Source organism: Hemiscyllium ocellatum, chromosome 43 (assembly GCF_020745735.1).
Source record: "Hemiscyllium ocellatum isolate sHemOce1 chromosome 43, sHemOce1.pat.X.cur, whole genome shotgun sequence".
In the NCBI taxonomy this organism is placed as follows: Eukaryota; Metazoa; Chordata; class Chondrichthyes; order Orectolobiformes; family Hemiscylliidae; genus Hemiscyllium; species Hemiscyllium ocellatum.
Window position 1 is genome coordinate 28,398,038 of NC_083443.1, and position 21,228 is coordinate 28,419,265.

At 42.0% G+C, this 21,228-nt stretch overlaps 1 protein-coding gene across 7 annotated transcripts in view; it reads right to left on the reverse strand.

Annotated features, from left to right (window-relative positions):
• Window positions 1–21,228, reverse strand: part of csgalnact2 (chondroitin sulfate N-acetylgalactosaminyltransferase 2) — a 60,932-nt gene that overhangs the window by 30,818 nt on the left and 8,886 nt on the right. For 2 of the 7 annotated variants that reach the window (XM_060854068.1, XM_060854063.1), the window contains exon 2: window positions 7,771–7,864. The gene's annotated coding sequence lies outside the window, so the exon portion shown is untranslated. Of the gene's footprint in view, window positions 1–705; window positions 748–1,868; window positions 1,907–3,794; window positions 3,844–7,770; window positions 7,865–11,763; window positions 11,837–19,622; window positions 19,701–21,228 lie in introns of those variants that run through there. The other 5 variants (XM_060854067.1, XM_060854064.1, XM_060854066.1 and 2 more) reach the window with 5 other exon arrangements.

Here is a 21,228-nt window from a genome sequence, read left to right on the forward strand (position 1 = left end):
AGCTATTTGTGCAGGGTTTGCACGTTCTCCCTGTGTCGGCACAGGTTTCCTCCAGGTGCTCCAGTTTCCACCCACAGACCAAAGATGTGCAGGTTAGGTGGATTGGCCATGAGAAATGCCGGGTTGCAGAGATGGAGTGGGTCTGGGAGGGATGCGCTTCAAAGGGTTGCAATGGATTTGATGGGCTGAATTGCCTGCTTCCACACTGTAAGAATTCTATGAACGGCATTCTCCTGGGCAATTAAGAATGAGCAATAAATACTGGCCCTCAGCCCAAGAATGAATCAAAGCAAAACCTAAGGTGCTTTTTTACCATAGCCTTTTTTAAAAAATATATATTCAAAACGGTTATAAATTAATTAGCTAACTCTTCTTTCACTCTGGGAATTGAGCTTGAGCCCACACTACACCTAAATCTCTCTCAAAGAACTGCATGTGTTCTGGAGACATAGCCAAGCTCCTAGTGAATCATACTAGTTTTCTGCTTTTCCTATAAATTAATTCACCAAGGTAGAGTCGATAGAAGGTTGATGTGCATTATCCAGCATGGGTTGAGTATTAGCAGCTTACATACTCTTAACTGTAGGTTTCAGTATCATACTAAAATATGCTATAACAGGATGACTAGTTCAGTAATAACACTACTACATCACTGACTTTCACGATGTAATGTTACAACATTGGGGGGGGGTTGGTTTAGTTCACCTGGACAGTTGGTTTACAAAGCAGTGTGATGCCAACAGCGTGGGTTCAATTCCAATCGCCGGCTGAGGTTACTATGAAGGACTTTCCTTCTCAACCTCTCTCCTGCCTGAGGTGTGGTGGCCCTCAGGTTAGATCACCACCAGTCATCTCTCTCTACTGGGTGGAATTTGCACATTCTCCTGGTGCCTGCGTGGGTTTCTGCCAGATGCTCTGGTTTCGTCACAATGTCCAAAGATGTGCAGGTTAGGTGGATTGACCATGTGGAGGTTAGCGAATTAGCCAGGGCAATGCAGGGTTACAGGGTTGGGAGGAAGATGAGTCTGGGTGGGACGCTCTCCAGAGAGTTGGTATGGACTCGTTGGGTCAAATGGTTTGTTTCCATACTGTCGGGATTCTATGGAACATTGACTAATTTTGTGTGCTGAATGTTTGTATTAACATCATTGAGGGCACAATCTTTGGCTGAGACTTCAGTACTGAATAGTACTGCCATAATTAGAGTCTGAAGACACAGCTCTGCAAACCTGTTCAATGGGAGATTGGAAAATTCTCTGCATTCTGGCCAACATTTTTTCTTCAAGAAGCAACTGTGTGATTGCTCGATTATTTGGATTTTCTGGCAAAAAGGGAGCATCTTTGTCTACTAACAACCATCACAACCCATAAGGTTCTGAGGGGACTTGACAGGATAGATGCTGAGAGCTTGTTTCCCCTCAGATAGGACCAAGGCATAATCTCAGAGTAAGGGGTCACCTATTGAAAACAGAGATGAAGAGGAATATCTTGACTCAGAGGGTTGCGAATCCTTTATTGCAAAATTGCAGATGTAGAGGCTGGGTCATTAAGTATATCAAAAGCTGAGGCAGACAGTTTTAATCAGTAAGGAAATCAAGGGTTATGGAAATAAGGCAGGAAGGTGCACTTGAAGATTATCAGCTCAGCCACAATCTCATTGAATGGTGGAGTGGACTTAAATGGGACAAATGGTCTATTTCTGCTCCTGTTTTATGGTCTAACCAGCATGCTCAAACTGCTATCAGGTGTGACACAAATGTAAAATACTTTGCTTCAAAATATTTCCATGAGAAATTTTGCAGAGCAGCCCTTTCCAATGTCTAGGGAGTAATATTAAGCCACCCAAAACGTGGTGCCTCCAAGTTCACCTGCAAATCTCCCATTGCACTTCTGTGGACACTGAGATCTGAAATAAGAACAGAAAATGCTGAAATGCTCTGCAGGTTTGTCATCCATGGAGAGAGAAACAGAGTAAACATTTCAGTTCAGTGATCTTTCATTGAGACTCAGCCTCCCAGAGCCGAGGTTAACCCTGTTCCCTCTGTAAACAATTATCATTTACATTTATATAGCATCCCAAAGCATTCTACAAGAGGGTTTTGTTTTATTTTTATATGGGTTGCTGGCAGGGCCAGCACTTGTTCCCCATTCCTATTAACCCTTAAGCTGATTGTCTCTCTAGGCCTGTTACTCTGGAGACACATGCAGGCCAGACCAGGTAAGAATGGCAGTTTTCCTTCCCTAAGAGACATTTTATGACAGTTGGCAATGGTTACACAGTCACCATTAAACTTACTCTGAGCTTCCAAGAAAATTGGTAATTAAGGGTTGTATGATTTTACAGGATGTGACAAAAAGCTTGGTGAAAGAGGCAAGTCTTAAGGAATGTCTTAAATGGAGAAAAATAGGTAGAGAGGTGGAGAGATGTAGACAGGGAATCACAGAGCTTAAGCACAGGAAGCTGAAAACTCAGCTACTAATCTGGAGCAATTAAATCAAGGTGCCCGAAGGCCAGAATTGTAATACTACGGAAGCTCCATTGTGTATAGAATTCTGTATGTGCCAAACTGGTTTGTTGGAAACATGCACTTCAAGCAGCTATAGAAAATGCCACATTACATAATGATTGTCTGAAAGAGCAAGGATAGTCTCTGACAGGTAAGAAGTGGGTAAAGCTGCTCGGGAGTTCTGTGGAATCTGGAACTCATTATTTTTCATATGCAACCAGCATAAAACAGATCCTGCTTTGCTTTCAAAAACAATTATGTTACTTTTGCTAATTAGAAGCTGAAATATCCTGTGGAAGCAAACAGTATGAACTGTTTGCTCGAAGTTTGAATAAAGAAAATAAATAAATTGGAAGAAAAGAAACTGACGACTGGAGCAACTCTGAAAACACACAACAAGTTCATCAGACAAGCTGAAAACGTGATCTAACGTTTCATAAATTTTGATGGAGTGGATTCCATAACAACCAAATAACCTTTTGGCCATGAAGCTCATTGGGAATAGCATGAAACTGAGGGAAGTGGTTCTTCTTCCTGGTACCTGACTGAGCTCTCACCACATTCCCCGCCACTCCATGGGGACCCAGTGCTTTGCCAGATTTTACAAGCTTCTTTCCTCTTTCTGCAAAAACCACTTAAACCTACACTGGGTCAATATTTTATTTCTTTTCATGCCCATTACCACCCAGATTTTATCTTGCACCATGATCCCTTCTGATTGCCAATTACTCCTGCCTTCCACCCTTTTGCTGACTTTGCTCATCCTCACATGCTTAAAAAAAATGTTCCATTTCTAAACAAAAAAAAACGAAGAACTGCTGATGCTGGAAATCAGAAACAAAATCAGAAATAACTGGAGAAACTCAGCAGCTCTGGCAGCATCTGTGGAGAGAAATTCTAAAAAAGAGTCACTGGACCTAAAACACTAATTCTGCTTTCTCTCCACAGATGCTGCCAGACCTGCTGAATTTTTCCAGCAATTTCTGATTTTGTTAAATTTCTAAGATCTTCCGTGCTGGAAATGAAATCTTGAAACATGGACTGTTTCACTTTAGCTGAGGATTTTCTAGGAAGTTTTGTTTTCAACTTGAGACTGCAAATGTGCATAGCGTTTTGTTTCTATTTTAGGCAATTTCTTTGTTCAGGTTTTGATGGGTCGTGGCAGCCCTGGCAGATTCTGATGGCAGCTATCAAGATTCAAACTGTAACTCAAATACAGTGCCATGGTAATTTATTTTAAAGTGATATAGTCAACAGCATCAGTAAGGGCAGGGCACGGAGACAGACCTGTAACTTTGATGCAGGCAATGCACAAACGTGCAGTCTGAGTCCAATAGCTCCGTCAGTGAACATGAGTCCAAGGAGCCAACGCTGGAGCACAGAAATAAATGTGGCTGTGGAAAGTTGTTTTTTGGCTGGGAAGAGAAAAGAGTCCAATAGTTCACTGAAAGAACAATGAAAATTAGATATTTCCCAAGGCTTCTGGCATGCCTGCTTTTGGATCGTGTCCATCAGCCTTAAATAAAGACTACTCATAGTAGAGCTGCTGGGCTGCCATTTGAAATTTGCTAAAACTTTCTCCAAGTTCCGTAGCCAACTTGATATTGCTTTTTGATCTTGAGAGACCAGTGTTTGGGAGCCAGCTCCCAGCATTCACAGAACTTAAACCTGGCTCTCTTTCATCAATAATAGATTCACTAGCTTGAGAGTTTGTTTCCTGAAGCGCTGAACTAAAATAATGTCAACATAAGACACACATCTGGAGGTCAATATATGCAAAAGAAGCAATGCCTATTCAAACAATACAAAAATGCTATGAGTAGATTCTAAATATGTTTGTTTATACCCTCTCCTAGCCCATTCACCTCTCAACAATTCTTCCACATCTACATGTCAATGTTTTTCTGAAGACAATGTTAACTGCAAGTGCAGTGCAATCAATGGGAATGACATATGATACAGCTGCAAAGATTGTATCTTTTTATTCTTCTGTATTTTGGAATGTGGACTGAAATAAGAAAATGACTATCTTAAGAACCAAGGGCTGTGGAAGGGATCACTGCATATTTTAAAAACAGGCTCCCACACATTGTAAGCATTGTTTATGTTGCTATTTGTTCTAACAATTGGGAGAGGTTACTGCAGGCGTGCAAGGAGGTGGGTTCACTGGGAGATTCGACTGCAACAAGCAGCTGATTGGTGTGCGGAATGGTGACCCAGTTGTTGATGACAAAGGTCTTCTGCCTGTCGACAACTATATGATTGACTCTGGTAGGTGAACAGCTTGTAGGTGTGAACAGTTAAGGGCAGAAACCTTCAGATCACCAGAAAGATCAGTGCTACATTTTATCTTAAGTAAAGTCCACATAAAGCTTGATGAACGTCAGTTTATTTTCCTTCCCAAGTTGCTGGAAACTGACTTTTAATCAATAGGTCAGAGACTTTATAAGTTGTGAACTAGATGCTTTATGCCTCATGCAAGTAAATGGAAGTATTCAGAGAAGGCATGCTGAGGAGTGGTTTATCTTGGCAAGCCAAAAGGAGCATCTCATTGAACCCAATGGACCAATAAACTGTCATTCCACTTCTTCCCTTCTCTGAAAACGTCAATGATTTTTATGTCTGTCTGGGTCTTCTCATATGTAAGTGTAAATGCAGTTTTATACAGGGCTAGACTTTTAACCAGTGGAGTTATATGTGGACATTTCAAAATAGTTTATCTGTAGCTATAATCTACTTATTTGTAATAAATATGAATTCTTGATAAGTATAGAAAGCTGATCCATTTTTTCTGTCAACCTGGATATAAAAAGATAGGTGAAGTGGGGGAATTTTGCACACTTTTATAAAATCTTCAACTTTTCTGATGACTTCAGGAATAGCAGGCTTGACTTCCAGCGTACTACTCATTGAGGTTTGACACAGCACAGGAGGCAATTCGGCCTTAAATGACTATGTTAAGTCTCTGACAAACCTTAGTCGAAAAGTGTGGCACTGGAAAAACACAGCTGGTCAGGCAGCATCTGAGGAACAGGAAGATTTATGTTTCGGTCATAAGCCCTTCATCAGGAATGTTGATGGGGACCTTTGCCCGAAACATCTATTCTCCTGCTCCTCAGATGCTGCCTGACCTGCTGTACTTTTCTAGCGCCACACTTTTTGACTCTGATTTCCAGCATCTGCAGTCCTCATTTTCTCCTAGCCCTCTGACAAATTTTAGGCAATTAGTTCCATATATCTTTCCTCTCCCTCCCTGTGCAAATGATTCCCTTCAAGTAGGGATCTTCAATTGTAATAATTCATTACTTCGCGAATATGAACACTCTTTATGAAGAGGTTGGATATTTAGAAGAAGACTGCTCTCTAGGGAAAACAGGGTAATGGGATTAGTCTTCCTTGCTCTAATGACTGAATGGCAATCTCCTGCGTTTAAGGTTTTGTGGTCTTATGCAAGAACTCACAGGTTCAGCAGAAAGGAGTCCACACTAAATTTTTAAATAACAAGGTGATCGATATAGAACTAAACTGGAGAATTCAACAACTGATTATATAAAAGATGGGCAACTTCAATAAATTGCAAAATGTAGTGAAATAATTATTTAAAATAGGAAGCAAATTATTTGGTGGCCAACAGACATTTCCTTTGAAAACAGTAATTACAACGTTAAGTGAATTAGAATCGGAAGGTTGCTGTGCTCCATCAGACTAGGACCATTAGTTAAAGACCTGAAACTACAAACTAAGCATAACAACTTGCATTCATATAGCACCTTTAACATAGTAAAACATCCGAAGGCACTTCAACAATATTTGGCATCGAGCTATGTAAAGACAGGAACATGAAAACATAGGAATTAGGAGTGGAAACAGGCAATTCAGCCCTTCAAGCTCGCTCCAACATTTTAACGTGATCATAGCTGATAGATATATGATATGATATAACTAGTCATTAAAGTGGCATGCTCAAAGAGAAAGGTTTAAAATAATGTCTTAAAGGAGCATAGAGAGGTCAGAAGAGAATGCCAGAAGTTAGAACCAGGCAGCTGTAGGCATGACAACCATGGCGGAGCAAACAAAATCATAATGCAACTAGAATTGGAAGAATGCAGATATATCAGCGGGCTGTGGGGATGGAATTTGCAACATACAGTCAATAATCAACAGACTAAATTGGCATCAACTCATGTTAAAAAAAGCATTAGTAAAAGGAAAAGAGCTATGATTGTAATTAAACAGCAGAGCGTTGGAAATGGTCTGAAATGAAACTCAACACTGGCACGATCTAACTCAGCCAGCAATAACTATCCCACTTAGTGTCATTAACAGACAGGAGCCATAGACTGAGTGTCTTACCTCAGATAATAAATGAATTTAAAAATGTGAATAATGTTGGAGTTTTGGCAGACTTGGGACAGAAGTCAGTTATTAGAATATGATACTTAATTACTGTGAGAAAGATTAATGCTCGATTCTCCCTTTGTACTCATGAAGCATTTCCTTTACTTGCTGTCTCGTGTGAATGAGTCCATTTCAATGCATTGTGTGCAATTTTTTTATTGTCATAGCCACATTTGAAGAGGAGTGGGCGGGGTCTCCATACAAACTTTGAAGAAGCTGGAATTGTGGACTTCATCATCTCATGAGTGGCAGGCCTCTGAGACCCCTATTAGGAGAGCATTATGAAAGCAACTAACTATAATATGCATCCTTTGTGAGTACCACAGTTCTAAGATACAAATTACCGAATGCAGTTTGTTAATGTCACAAGAGCAGAGTATCCAAGAAGGAGAAAGTTGGTTCTTGTCCCATATGTGCCCAGGATCTCACGCACATACTACTTTTCAAACAACGTACCTTGGGTAATGATGGACGGGAACTCTCTCTATTTTAGCAGAATGATAACAATTATTGATATATCCAAAACTTAAATTTGACAACAAAGGTTTATTAATACTAAACAAATCAGTAGGAGTGAACAATTGGGATATGGTATATGTGATTCACCCAAGATAATCATTTAATTATTTCAACCCACACATTGTTTTATTCATCTCATTCCTTTAATCATTACATCTGGCTTCCACCTTTTCCACAGTCCAGCCGAGAGGTCATAACTAATCCTACAAGAAATAATGCAGCAGTCTCAATCTGGGTTTAACAAGAAACATTTATCGTAACAAAGACACTTTCATCATTTTGGCTGAAATGAACAACACAGATGTTACTTTGTTTCTTCAAAAAGAACTTTAAGCAAGAGGCTTACCCAAACAGCTATGTCTGCCCGCATGCTTTAGGTCTGTGCTAGCGAGCGCAGTCTCAATACTACAAACTTGTGCAGTGCAGTCACACTAAGTCATCTAGAAGGAAAGAAAGCAAACCACATCAGTTCAGCTACAAACGTCTCGTTCAAAGTGGAGCAGCCCATGTGTTTGTCATTACTCTAACCCATTCTGGCACAGACCATCATTGCTTTACTCACTGTGAATTTTACCCTGGGGTGGAACCTGCAGTAACGTCAGTAACGTCTGTAAAACCACAGAGGTTTTGCTTTTTGTTTGTTCACTCGATTGTTTTGGGTGGGGGGGGGGGGGGGGGGGGGGGGGAGGAAGATAAAAGGAAATTTTGATGACTGCAGCTTTCATGGCAACCCAACTCCTGAGAAAGCAGAAATCAGCTTCAGAGAACCTGATCTTCCTTTTATCTCGAAGTTCCAGGTCCCTCTCATTTTCTTTTTCTCAATTTCTTCTTAAATTATCTCAGCAAGAGAAAATAAACATTTGATCTTTGTCTTTGAAACTGCTCGCCATCCAATGTCTTGCACAAAACCGGTCCACAGATGCTACTAAAGTAGACAGCAGGGAGTCAAAAACTTGCATTTATATAGTGCCTTCATGTACTGAAAAGCTCCAAAGTGCCTTACAAGAGTGTATTTGCCATCAAGCCACATAGGAGACATTAGGTCAAAGCCTAGTCAGTGAGATAGGTTGTACAAATTAGAAAAGTGAAGCTCTTCAAATACTTCTATTACATTTTCACAGCATATCAGTTCCAGCTACACTGCATCAGTATTAATGTTCCACTCCAACCTCCTCCTACCACTCTTCATATACCTACTTTAATATAACTTTCTATTCTTTATCTCCTGCAAGGGTTTATCCAACTTCCTCTGCAATCATCTCTGACAGTTATTTCACTCACTGTGATAGTAAGTTCCAAATTCTCACCATTCAAGATAATATCAAGTTTATATTAAATACTGTACTGGATTTAGGCAATGACATTAATTTCCTCTGTGACACAAACAGCCCTCCCTCAATGTAAGTTGACAGAAAAATTATTTGGAAAGAAACACAGCCAATATTGAGTTGGTTCCCTGACAGCAGGAGATTTTGTGACTGTAGAACCCTCTCAAGTGAATCCCAAAACTAAAAACTCTCAGCTGGCTACAATGCCGTCAAAATTCATCCAATCGCAATGTCCTTCCACACATCTTTGTGAAGTTTGTGGATTCAAGCCCCCAAGATCTCCACCTCCACTCTCTAATTCAGTCAATGCACTCAAACCATCATTTTCCCATACCTCAAATGCAAATGGAGACCTGCAAGTTTTGAGTTTAAAGAGCACTATGTATAAGACATTTAGGGATAGTTCCACCACTTCAAAATAAAATCCAAGTTGTAGCCTGGGAAACAATTTGCATTTATACAGATCCTATGTCTTATGGTCTTATGGTCTCATGCTTATCACTATTCCACTCGTTTGGGGACCTCTCAAAATACTCTGCACACAAAGGAATTACTTCAAAGTGCATTGACTTTTGCAGTGAACAACATATAACAACATAAGGACTGAAGCACTCAAGATGGCAACTCGCTGTCACTTTCTCAAGGGCAACTAATAATGTGTAATAAATACTGACCCAGCTAGTAATGTCTGAATCCAGTGACTGAATGAAAAAAACTTAGTTAAGTGCCACCTCTAATGTAACAAATTGTTCCAAAGCACAAAGAATTTGATGTCCAGCCAGATAAGGACACATTAAGACAGGCGTTTGAGAGTTTGGTCAGAGAGAGAGCTTTAAAAAGCACCAGGACAGGACCATGATAGACATTTTATGTATTACAAGATCCCATAAACATCTTGGAAAGAATGAATCTGGCAATCTACTTCTTTTGTGTTGGCTGAAGACAGAATTCTGACCAAAGATGTAAGAGAATTCTCCACACTTCTTTCAATAGCACACAGAATCTTTAATGCTGAACAACTGAAAGTTCTTTAAAAATTAAAACCTCAGTGAAGAACTGGGATTCACAAAGTATCCTCTTTCCTTTTTTTTCCTGTAAATGGAACCACTTGTCTGGACCTTGGGTTTTGGCAACAGAACTGGGCAACAAATTGCCAGGTTGATGAATGAACACATTCATGCCTGGTTTACTGATCCAAATACACAACAACTTCACATGTTGATTCTACTGGGGACTGGTGCCCATATGGAAGGCAAATCTTTGAAAATACTGGAACTGTGAATGTGCCAATATCCATCCCTAGCCTTGGTCGGTCTCCCAAACTAATTCTGACTTGTCAGTGCTGCTAAGTGCAAAATTGTATCCACCTATGCTGCAGCCGAAATAGTGTTTCCCTCCCAATTCATCATATCCTACAGTATGGAGATCAGCAAGGATAAAATAGAACCGCTACTGCGAAAAGAGGAAAGAAAACATTGTGTGCCAACAGACGTTCAGAGTGGCTGAGAAACTGCACTCAGATCCCTTGTGCCATGGCCGAACTATGAAGCAAGACCGAAAGCACTTGAATACTTCAAGTTTAAAAAGGGAGGGGGGACCTTGATATTGAGATTAATAGAAGTCAAACCATGAATACAGAGCAAAGAGGCACATTTAGACCTGCTATCAAAGCAGTAACGACGGAGAATGGTTGTCAGACATATGAACATATGAAACAGGAGAAGCAGACTGTCTAGCCACTTGAGCCTGCCCCACCGTTCAATAAGATCACATCTGATTGGTTTGTTTTGAATTCCATATTCTTATCCAGATCTGACAATCCTTGATTCTCCTGCCTAACACAGATCTATCCCCTGCCTTAAAAAAACTGTATAACCCCATCTCCACCTTCTTCTGACCCCAAATTTTAAAACAGCAGTCTTAGTTCTCGACCCACCCACAACAGCAATAACAAGGGCAAGCATGGGGAGTGGAGGCATAAACTCCAGTGATTAGACAGTGAAGAGGAAAGCCGTCAGAGGCTGCTGTGGGAGATTAAGCTAAATGACCTCAACTTCTGTATTTATCTTCAAAACACACCAGTGCCCCTTAAGACCTGAGCTCATTCATTGGCGGTTCCTCCCAGATGAGGATGACTCTCTCCCACTCTCAGGGTGAGTCCGTAGGTGACTGTACAGACCAATGTGGCTTCCGCAGGCTTCTGTTATACTTGGGGCAGGTGGTGGTCACAGGAAGGGGTGGATGGGGGATTAGTGTGACAGCACGCCCCTTATGTTGTTTTCCTCTGGCTTCCGCTTTTTTCCCAAACCTTGAAGTGCTTGACGCCTTCCCAGATCCTCCTCCATTTGGACAGTCTTGGGCCAGTGATTCCCAGGTGTCTATGGGAATGCTGCACTTCCCCAGTGAGGCCCTGAGGGTATTCCTGAAGCACTTCCTCTGTCCACCAGTGGTTCGCCTGCCATTTCGGGGCTGGTAGGAGAGCACCTGCTTTGGGAGTCTCGTGTTGGTCATGCGGGCAACATGCTCAGCCTCTTGTAGTCGATTAAGGATGGTCCATGCCTCGATGCTGGGGATGTTGGCCTGGTTGAGGACACGGGTTGGGGCGTCTTTCTTCCCAGCAGATTGTGCATAAAATTCAAGGCTAACACTCCAGTGCATTTCTGAAGGAATGCTGCCCTATTGGAGTAGCTACTTTTCAGTTGAGATGTCAAAGCAAGGCCAATGTGCTCTAAGTCTAGATTAGAGTGGTGCTGGAAAAGCACAGTAGGTCAGGCAGCATCCGAGGAGCAGGAAAATCAACGTTTCGGACAAAAGCCCTTCATCAGGAAAGTAGATGTAAAAGAACCCTTTGGACTACTTCTTGGAGAATATGTTTCAGGAGTTCTCCCTAGTGTCCGGGTCAAAATTTAACCTTGCGTTACACAATAAAAACAGATCACAAGTAATTGTTATTATTACACTGCTGTTTTTGTGAGTTTGCTGTGGGCAAATTTGACTGCTCCATTTCTTACATTCAATTGCAGCACTTCAGAGACACTTCACGAGCTGTAAAACATGTAGGTGCGCCCCAACGTTGCAATGGACCTGATTGAAATACATATTTATTTGTAAAAGATGAGACAAAAGCAAAGATGCTGTACCAAGTAAAATAATTTCATCCTCTACTTGCCTGATTTGGGAATTAATGAGTCAGATTAATTAGGTCTTATGCTCTCTGCTCAAAGCACTTGCTGCTTGTTTACTTAGGTGGCCAGTATCCTCAGAACAATGCCCCTCTTGTGGTACAGTGGTACTGTCCTTACCCCTGGACCGAGAGACCTGGTTCAAGTCTACCTGCTCCAGAGATGTGTAATAACATCTCCAAACATTTTGGTTAGAAAAATAGGTTAACTAAAAACAAAAGTATTTCAGAAAGGTAATCACTGAGGCTGGGCATAAGCACGTGTTCTCAAAATGTTGGTGTTCTTTCTATTTTGTATTTGCTAACTTATATTAATGTTGCTGTGCCGAAATAAGTTTATTTTTCAGCAAGAGCAGCTCTTCCCTTGAAGTAACTAATGTTTGCGAAGTGAGCTCCAGGAAGATGTCCCAGGAGCTGTGTGAGATCAGATGTCTGGAAGTTAGCCAAGATAGTCATCCAGAGCGGATCAGTGTGATGAGCTTTGAAACCTATCACTGCAGGGAACCAAACACTGTCTGAGAATCAGAGACAATGACTGAGACTTTCCCTGCCCTGTCTCATCATCTAAACATCATTTCTGTAGTGATTGAAACCAGGGGGATCTTATTGACTATGAGATCCTTGATTGGGATTGTTGACCTTGGACAATCAGGCAGCCCTGGCTGACAGGGGATTCAGAGTCCCTTGTCTTTCAGGGACTGACTCTGAAATGGCTGGCCTCAGCCAGTGCACTATGTACATGTAAATAAAGGGTGACTTGGTGACGGGATACCAGCCTCTGCATGGCTATTTCAATTTCCCAGTAAGTTTTTGGAAGTCTGCACTGAAGGAACTCAGCTGGCATCCAAATAGCAGCCATGTGTTATTCCACTTCACACCAGGGAAAGAATATATTCAGCAACAACTATTTTCCAATAAGTCACTCATAGCTTTTTAAAATAACTCTCCAAAATGATGCAAACGGTGCAGTGACAGTGCGAATAATTGGGTTCCTTATTTTAAATTATGTCTAGACCCTTGAAAGGGAGCACGCTGAGTGGAGGACACTGGGAACCCCTCAATTATTGTTTAGTAATTTTGGTTCGCACATACTAATCATTTCTATGGTGGGACAAGATATTTACTTTGTACATCTTTGAAAACTTCAAAGATTTGAATGGGGCACCACAACTAAAAAGACTGCACACCACTGATTTACAACATCAAAACTGCAGCACCTCAAAAGACACTTTCATGTTCACGTTAGCAATTGTAGAAAAACGGACTCTCACCTCAGGTTTTTCTTTCCCCGAATCACTGCAGCTAGTCCCAGATACGATGGGTCAAATGGCCTCCTTTCATATCATAACAATTCAGTGACCTGTTCTGATTTTTACTAAGACGGCTTTTCCAAAGTGAAAGAAATCAACTTTGTGGATCAATCCCAAAGCACAGAAACTGGGGCAGATGTAGAGACAGCCCCCTACATCACAGTGATTACATCAGCACTGCAGAATCCTAGGACACCTCGTCTCACTTTCAGCCTTGCCATTTGATATTTCTACAGGACTGCAGCCAAAAAAAATGCAAAAGCTTTTCCATATCATTCACCTAAGCGAAGCCACACATTTTAATAACAGGATCCTGTCAGAGAGAGAGAGAGAGAGAAAGCAGAGAGTTCACTAATAGGAATCATATATTTCACTCATTTGTGACTGACAGCATGCGCTCAAGTTCAGAGAATGACAGCTCATTTTTTTGGCTCTGAAGTTGGGAAATCTTTTCTACATAATTCATTGCAGAGACTAATACTTCAGCATGCACTCAGGCATTGCTTCCCAAATATTTTCCCACTGTGACCCAATACAGTGGCTTGAAAATGATCACACCCCTTGGTGAGACTTGAGAATGGGAGCAGTGGGGGCAGGATGAGACATTTGAGAGAATGGAAGTGGGTGATGCCTGTGGGGGTTGGGGGCTTGCGAGAGCAGGGGCCTGTCTGTTGGAGCACCTACGATAACTCAGTCAGAACTGCACAGCACCCACTGCTGCCTCAAAGCTCACGAACCCAAAGTTTCACCTCGCAACGCCAATTGTAGTCCTGATCCTTATTTTGGGAAGCTATGCTCGAGGGAGCTCACCCATCTCTCCCTGATGCAGTCATAAAGGATTCTTCATGGACTTGACGGGGTAAATGCTGAGAGAATGTTTCCCCTTATGGGAGAGTCTAGACCAGAAGGCATGGTCTCAGAATAAAGGGGTGGCGATTTAAGACTGAGATGAGATGGGGTTTCTTTTCTCAGAGGGTTGTCGGAATCTTTGCAACTCCTTGTCACAGACAGTTGTGGAAACAGAGCCCTGAGTATATTTAAGGCTGAGATAGTAGATTCTTGATCAGTAGGGGAGGGGTTATGGGTTACGGGGAAAAGGGAGAAAAAATGGACATGAGGAATATTAGATCAGCCCTGAAACTACTGAATGGCGAAGCAGGCTTGAGGGGCTGAACAGCCTACTCCTGCTCCTATTTCTTATGGTCCTATGGTCACTCCTTCCTTACGCTGCGCTGAACTCACCTCTCCTTGGCTCAGTTACCTTTCTCCTACACTATCCACACTTTTAACAGTCCATATGCTTTAAAGCAAATCTGATCATCGAGAGATAATACAATATCATCTATTGGACCAGCCTTTCTTCTTTCGAGCAGTTCAGCACTCATGGAGTCTCATACTTTGAGCATCTTCTTGACCCAAAAATGGTCTGTATGTGGAATGGCTGAGATCAATAGTGGAGTGACGTTTAAGGGGAAGCTAGATTTGCACAAGAAAGAAAAGTTTAGAAAACAGGGGGCTGGGTGAAAAAGGCACTGTTTAGGAGCATAAACCAGAAGGGTGGAAAGGCTTGTTTACAATCTGTAGGCTCATCAGCTTTCACCAACTGAAATCCTTATTATATGGCAGATAGACTGGTCTACTAGCTCTGTCTGTCCTCACTGTAGAATCAAATCACTTTTGTTTTCTGCTTTAATTCTCTTGTACCCAAGCGGCAGGGACTGGCATTCTACTTTAGACCACACCAAACAAGGACTGGGGCTTCTCGGCAGCTCATCCATTGACTTTCTCACACATATTAGTAAAGTTAGATCCCATGAGATTCAGGTAGAGCTTGCCAATTGGATATAAAACTGGCTTGATGGTAGAATACAAAGGGTGGTGGTGAAGGATTGTCTTTCACATTGGAGACCTGTGACCAGTGTGTTCTGCAAGAATTGTGTTCTGCTGGGTCCATTGTTGTTAATCATTTATACAAACAATTTGGATGCGAGTTTAGGAGGCACACCTAGTCAGACTGCAGATTACACCAAAATTGGTGTTATAGTCGACAGTGAAGAAGATTAGCTACGATTACAAAGAGATCTTGATTACCCCAACCATTTGGATAAATGCAGGGTACTGCATTTTGATAAAACAAACAAGGGGTAGGACCTATACAGTTAATGGAAGGGTCCTTGGTAGTGTTGTCGAGCAGACAGACCTAGAGATTCAGCTACATAGTTCTTTGAATGCTGTGTCACAGGTAGACAGGATAGTTAAGAAGATATTTTAGGTAGACAGGATAGTTAAGAAGATATTTGCACACTTGCCTTATTTGCTCAGACCATGGAGTATAGGAGTTGGGATGTCATGTTGAGGTTGGTGAGGCCACTTTTGGAGTACTATGTACGGTACTGGTTGCCCTATATAGGAAAGATATTATTAAATTGGAGAGAGTTCAGAAAAGATTTCCACGATGTTGCCAGGTCTAGAGGGCTGGAGTTATAAAGATGAGGCTGAATAGGTTGGGACTTTTTCCACTAGAGCATAGGAAGTTGAGGGATGATGTTATAGAGGTTTATAAAATCATGAGGGGCATAGATAAAGTTGATAGCAAATGTCTTTTCCCTTCGGATGGAGGAATTCAAAACTAGGGGGAGTATTTTGAAGGTGATAGGAGAAAGATTTAAAAGGAATCTGGGGGCAACTTTTTCACACAGCGGGTGGATTATATGTGGAATGAACTGCCAAAGGAAGTGGTCAATACAAGTACACTTACAAAATTAAAAGATTTGAATCGGAAAGGTTTGAGGGATATGGGCCAAAATGGGGCTTGTTTAGTTTAGGAAACTTAGTCAGCATGGACGAGTTGGACCGAAGGGTCTGTTTCTGAGCTGTATGACTCTATGACTCAAAATGACAAGGCTGTACAATGTGTAAGTAGTCTCCCAGCGGCAAAACCCAGATGGTTAGCTGCATCATATAGAGGATGGGACCCCAACACAAAAACGGCACGGTAGCACAGTTGTTAGCACTGCTGCCTCACAGTGCCAGAGACCCGGGTTCAGTTCCTGCCTCAGGCGACTGTATGGAGTTTGCACATTCTCCCCGTCTCTGCGTGGGTTTCCTCCCACAGTCCAAAAACGTGTAGGTTAGGTGAATTGGCCACGCTAAATTGCCCGTAGTGCAAGGTAAAGGGGTAAATGTAGGGGAATGGTTCTGGGTGGGTTGCGCTTCGGTGGGTCGGTGTGGACTTGTTGGGCCGAAGGGCCTGTTTCCTCACTGTAAGTAATCTAATCTAATCTAAAAAATTAAATTGAAGCTAATTACAAACTATATTGGAATGGTGTAAGACAAGGGACATTAATCCAAACCTCCCCACATATCTCCATCCTGCCCAGTGAAACACAGTACTCCACAGCCTTGCAAACGGCTGTTCTCTAGTCTCAGAGAAGCATGCTATATGGATAGACTAGAGAGTCATTCTGACAAACATCAGTCAGTAAATAATTTAACAGCTGTTCTTGCAGGGTATGGAGAACACAAAATTTTAGCAATTTTAATTTCACAGTTTTAAAGTCTGTTGTTATATAATTTGTTCCCAACACCCTTGAAGAAGCAATCAGCTCTGTTGCCTACCACAGTCATTTTTACTCCAAACGAAAAGGTTCCATCAAATTTTCCTTTCCTATGCCTTTGAACAACATTGTACTGAAAAGCAAACACACTGGGTTAGCTAATAAATAGAACCTGCCAACTCAATAAACATCCCCTGTGCATGTTTGCACACTCCAGGTTCCAGATTTGTTTACACAATTTTCAGTCTTATTCTTTGAAGTGGCAAGGTGCTGGCCTTTTATAGTCTGGGGAGCAGATTCTAGAAACCCCACAGTAAATTTCACTAACTCCAAACTCCTTCTCAAAATCCATCTCCATGACCAAGATTACAATCATCCCGTCCCAAAATCTCCTTCGTTGTCTCTGCTATCATTCTTGCTTGACTGGAACATGGCAACAAGAAACAGACCATTCAGCCTGTCAAGTGTGAATCACCATTCAATTAGATCATGGCTGATTGTATAATTATAGAATCCCTATTGTGTGGAAGTAGGCCATTTGGCCCATCACATCCACACTGACCTTCCGAAGACCATCCCACCCTTCTATCCTATCTCTGTAACCCTGCATTTCCCATAACTAATTCACCTAACCTGCACATCTTTGGACTGAGGGAGGAAACCCACATGTGTAAACTCCACACAGACAGATACCTGAGGATGGAATTGAACCCAGGTCTTGGCCCTGTGAGGCAGCAGTGCTAACCACTGAGCCACCATTCTGTTATACTATCTCCTTGTTAACATTAGACTCTAAAAGAAAAATGAAGGACTTTAGAATGTGTTCATACATTAAAGGATCTACGTTAAGGCTTGTTCATTTTCTTTATATATATATATATATATATATAAAAACTACGATCCTCATCATCAATCTGTCATCCATGCTCAGCTTTGCTTTCACTAACTTGCAACTATACCCTTTTGTCTTGAACTTGTGACTTAACTTGAACTAATGCACAGTGTTAAGCTTTCCTACTGCAATGAGTACCTCCTGTATCTCTATCCACTTCTTTCAAGGCTGGTGCAGCCAAAGTTTTTTGAACTATAACTCAGTCCATGGATTTCATAAGCAACAGATACACTTCAACATTGCTCTAGAATCAGAATATTCTTGTAAACAGCATGTGGTTGCTTCATACATCTTCCAGTTGAATGTTATTATCACTAAAACATTAGATGTTTCTGTACTTCAAAAGTAATGATAATTGATCATCTTGACTGATAGCAACAGAGATCCTGGCACTGAAAACATCTGAAATTTAACACTTTGAGAAACAGATTATTCTTTCAAAAGCACAAGGGGATGCAAACTCACACAGCTAAGTTTCAATATACCCTAGCAGTGAAAAACAAATCAATTTTCACCAACATTAACTCTGCTCTCAAACAGGTAGCTACAATATAAACACACTCAGCCTGACCTCAATACAGCAATAATCCTCAGCACAGAGATTCTGCACATAAATCATGGTGGAGTGAAAGCAGTTTAGCTGTGGTTCTTAAAGTCATTAGCAAAACTTATTGACACATGACATTCATTGAGCGAACAAATACTGTAACTCTGTTGGCTGTTTAATGGAGTAAAAAAGGCATGTGTGCCATAATGTTCCACTTGTTCAATTTCATATTACAGCAACCTATTAAAATACAATGAGATACTCAGAAGTAAAGATTTAAAACATATACCAAGGTAAACGTGAAGACCACTGGACATACAAACAGGACTCGGCCTTTCAGCTCCTCTGGTCTATTCCACTGTAACTTGGATCAGAGCTGAACATCTGCAGCCACAATGATCTGCCTTTATTCCATAACCCTTAACAATGGTGCCTTTACCAAAATAAATCCATTAAGGCCAATTCTGAAGTTTGCACTTGACCTAGCTTCAATAGTTATTTGAGGGAAGAGAATTCCCTTGTGTAAAGAAGTGCTTCTTAGCAACAACTTATCCCATCCCTGTGACTTAATTTTAGTTTATAGACTCTTGCCAGAGAAAGAAATTTCACTCTCTTAACCACATTTGCAAATGTGACACCCTTGATCTAAGCCTTTAGCCACAAGCCAACACCAAGGTACACACCTCCATAACATCAATCATTCCTCAGCCTTTCTGCTCTTTCTCTTTCAAACATTTGTTTCCTCTAAAATCAATATCCCAATATCCTAGCATTACCATGAGCCAGGCAGTGAGCGCTCTGAATGGGTTCTAGTGTATTTAAGATGCTTGGCTGATCAAGTTTGGACAAGCATGGACAAGTTGGGCCGAAAGGCCTGTTTCGGTGCCGTACAGCTCTATAACGTGTCCATGGGATCTCAATCACTTAAAATGTAGCTCTGTCCATCTGACAATCTATTACCAAGTAATGAATGGATCAAGGACCGACAGCTACAATGCCTTTTTCCTCAGTTCTCTGCCTGAAGGAAGCCTGACAAGATCTCCACCAAGGCTAGAGTAAGAAGGCTGGTCACTAATCTACCTCAGCCACAGTTCGACTCCCTTTCCAGAACTCAATGGTCAAGGAAGGTGGGCAGCAAAATTGGCTGAGCATCAACCTGCAAATCCTTCCAACACAAGCCAAAGTCAAGCTGTAGGAACTGGAGAGGATCCATGTGATGGAAATAACTGGAATCTCTCGCCTTGGCTCTGACATGGATGGGGGGGGGGGGGGGGGGGGGGGGAGTGCACGTTGCCACAGCAACCCAGACTCCTTGAGGGCCTGTGGAAATCAGATTGGTGATCCGACAACCAACAACAGCATTATTCCCAAAAGTCCACTCACCGGCCACTCTGGTCTCTGGGGAAAATGCCGGGCGGGACGGGAATGGGATGGCACGGACAAGAGGGGGGAGCGGGAGCAGCTGCCACAGCAGCACGAAACCGAACAGAGCAGAGGGGGGGGGGGGAAGATTTAAGCGGCGGACCGGAAGTCAGGGTGGCGGAAGTGAGCTGGGGGGGGGGAGGTTTAACGCGGGGCACATGGTGTCACTTAGCAACCGGGACTCCAGTCTGAGAGTGTGTGCGGCCGAGCGGGGAGGACATTGCGGATGTCGGACAAAATCCAGCTGTGGGAAAATAAATTGGATTTCTACAGTGCCTTCCACAGCTCAGGGAAGTTCCGAAGGGTATTACAAACAATGTAGTACATTTAAAGAATGTTTAAGTGTTGTAGTAAATGTAGCAGCTAATTTGTCCACAGCAACCCCCCCCCCCCCCCCCCCACACACACACACACAGACAGCAGAGTGATATTGGCCTTGTGTTTGGGAATGTTGATTGAGGTGTACATATTTGGCCAGAAGGGTCACTGGACCTGAAACGTTTTAAGGCTGTAAGACATCGGAGCAGCATTCGGCCTATCGATTATTCTATTATGGTTGATATGTTTCTTAACTCTAGTCTCTGTAATCTTGCATCCCCTTATCAATCAAGAATCTATCGATCTCTGTCTTGAATACATTCAGTGGCTTGGCCTCCACAGACTTCTGCAGCAATGAGTTCTGCCTGAGGAAATTTCTCCTTATCCTAGTTCTTAAGGGTCATCCCTTCACTCTGAAGCTGTGGCCCTTGGGTCCTAGTCTCTCCAACTAGTGGAAACATCTTCTCCATGTCCACTCTATCCAAGCCTCTCCGTATTCTGAAAGTTTCAATCAGATGCCCCTCATCGTTCTGAACTCTTGTCGAGTACAGACCCAGAGAACTCGACCATTCCTCATATGACAAACCCTTCATACCCAGAGTCATTCTTGTAAACCTCCTCTGAACCCTCTCCAAGGTCAGCACATCCTTAGATGCAGGGCCCAAAACTGTTCACAATATTCCAAATGCATTCTGAATAACACCTTAAACATCCTCACCTTATACACACTTTTTCTCTCTCTCCACAGATGATGTCACACATGCTGTGTTTCTCCAGCAATTTCTGTTTTGTTTCAGAATTGTTACAGTGTAGGAGGAGCTTTGATGAAGGGCTTGTGCCTGAAACGTCGAATGTTCCTTGGCTGCTGCCTGACCTGCTGCGCTTTAACCAGCAACACATTTTCAGCTAGGAGGAGCTTTGGCCCATTCTGTATCTGTACCGCCTCTTTGGTTGACAAATGTGGAACAATAAACATTGTGGATAACTCTCTTGTTCTTCAATTTAATACCACATTTGAAAGTCAGCACTTCTAATAATGCAATCCCTCACATGTTCTCTAATGCCCTCTAATGGTAACCTACCATTGCCAAAGCATGTTTGACATTTTATAATAATCAAATCAAGGGGCTTCCACACTAGCACTTCTGGTAGTTTACAGACTGTACAGGATATTCACCTTCTGCATTGTGGTGCCTGTTTTCTCCTCTTAATTGGTACCTTCTATTTGAATTTTCTGATTCACTGATGC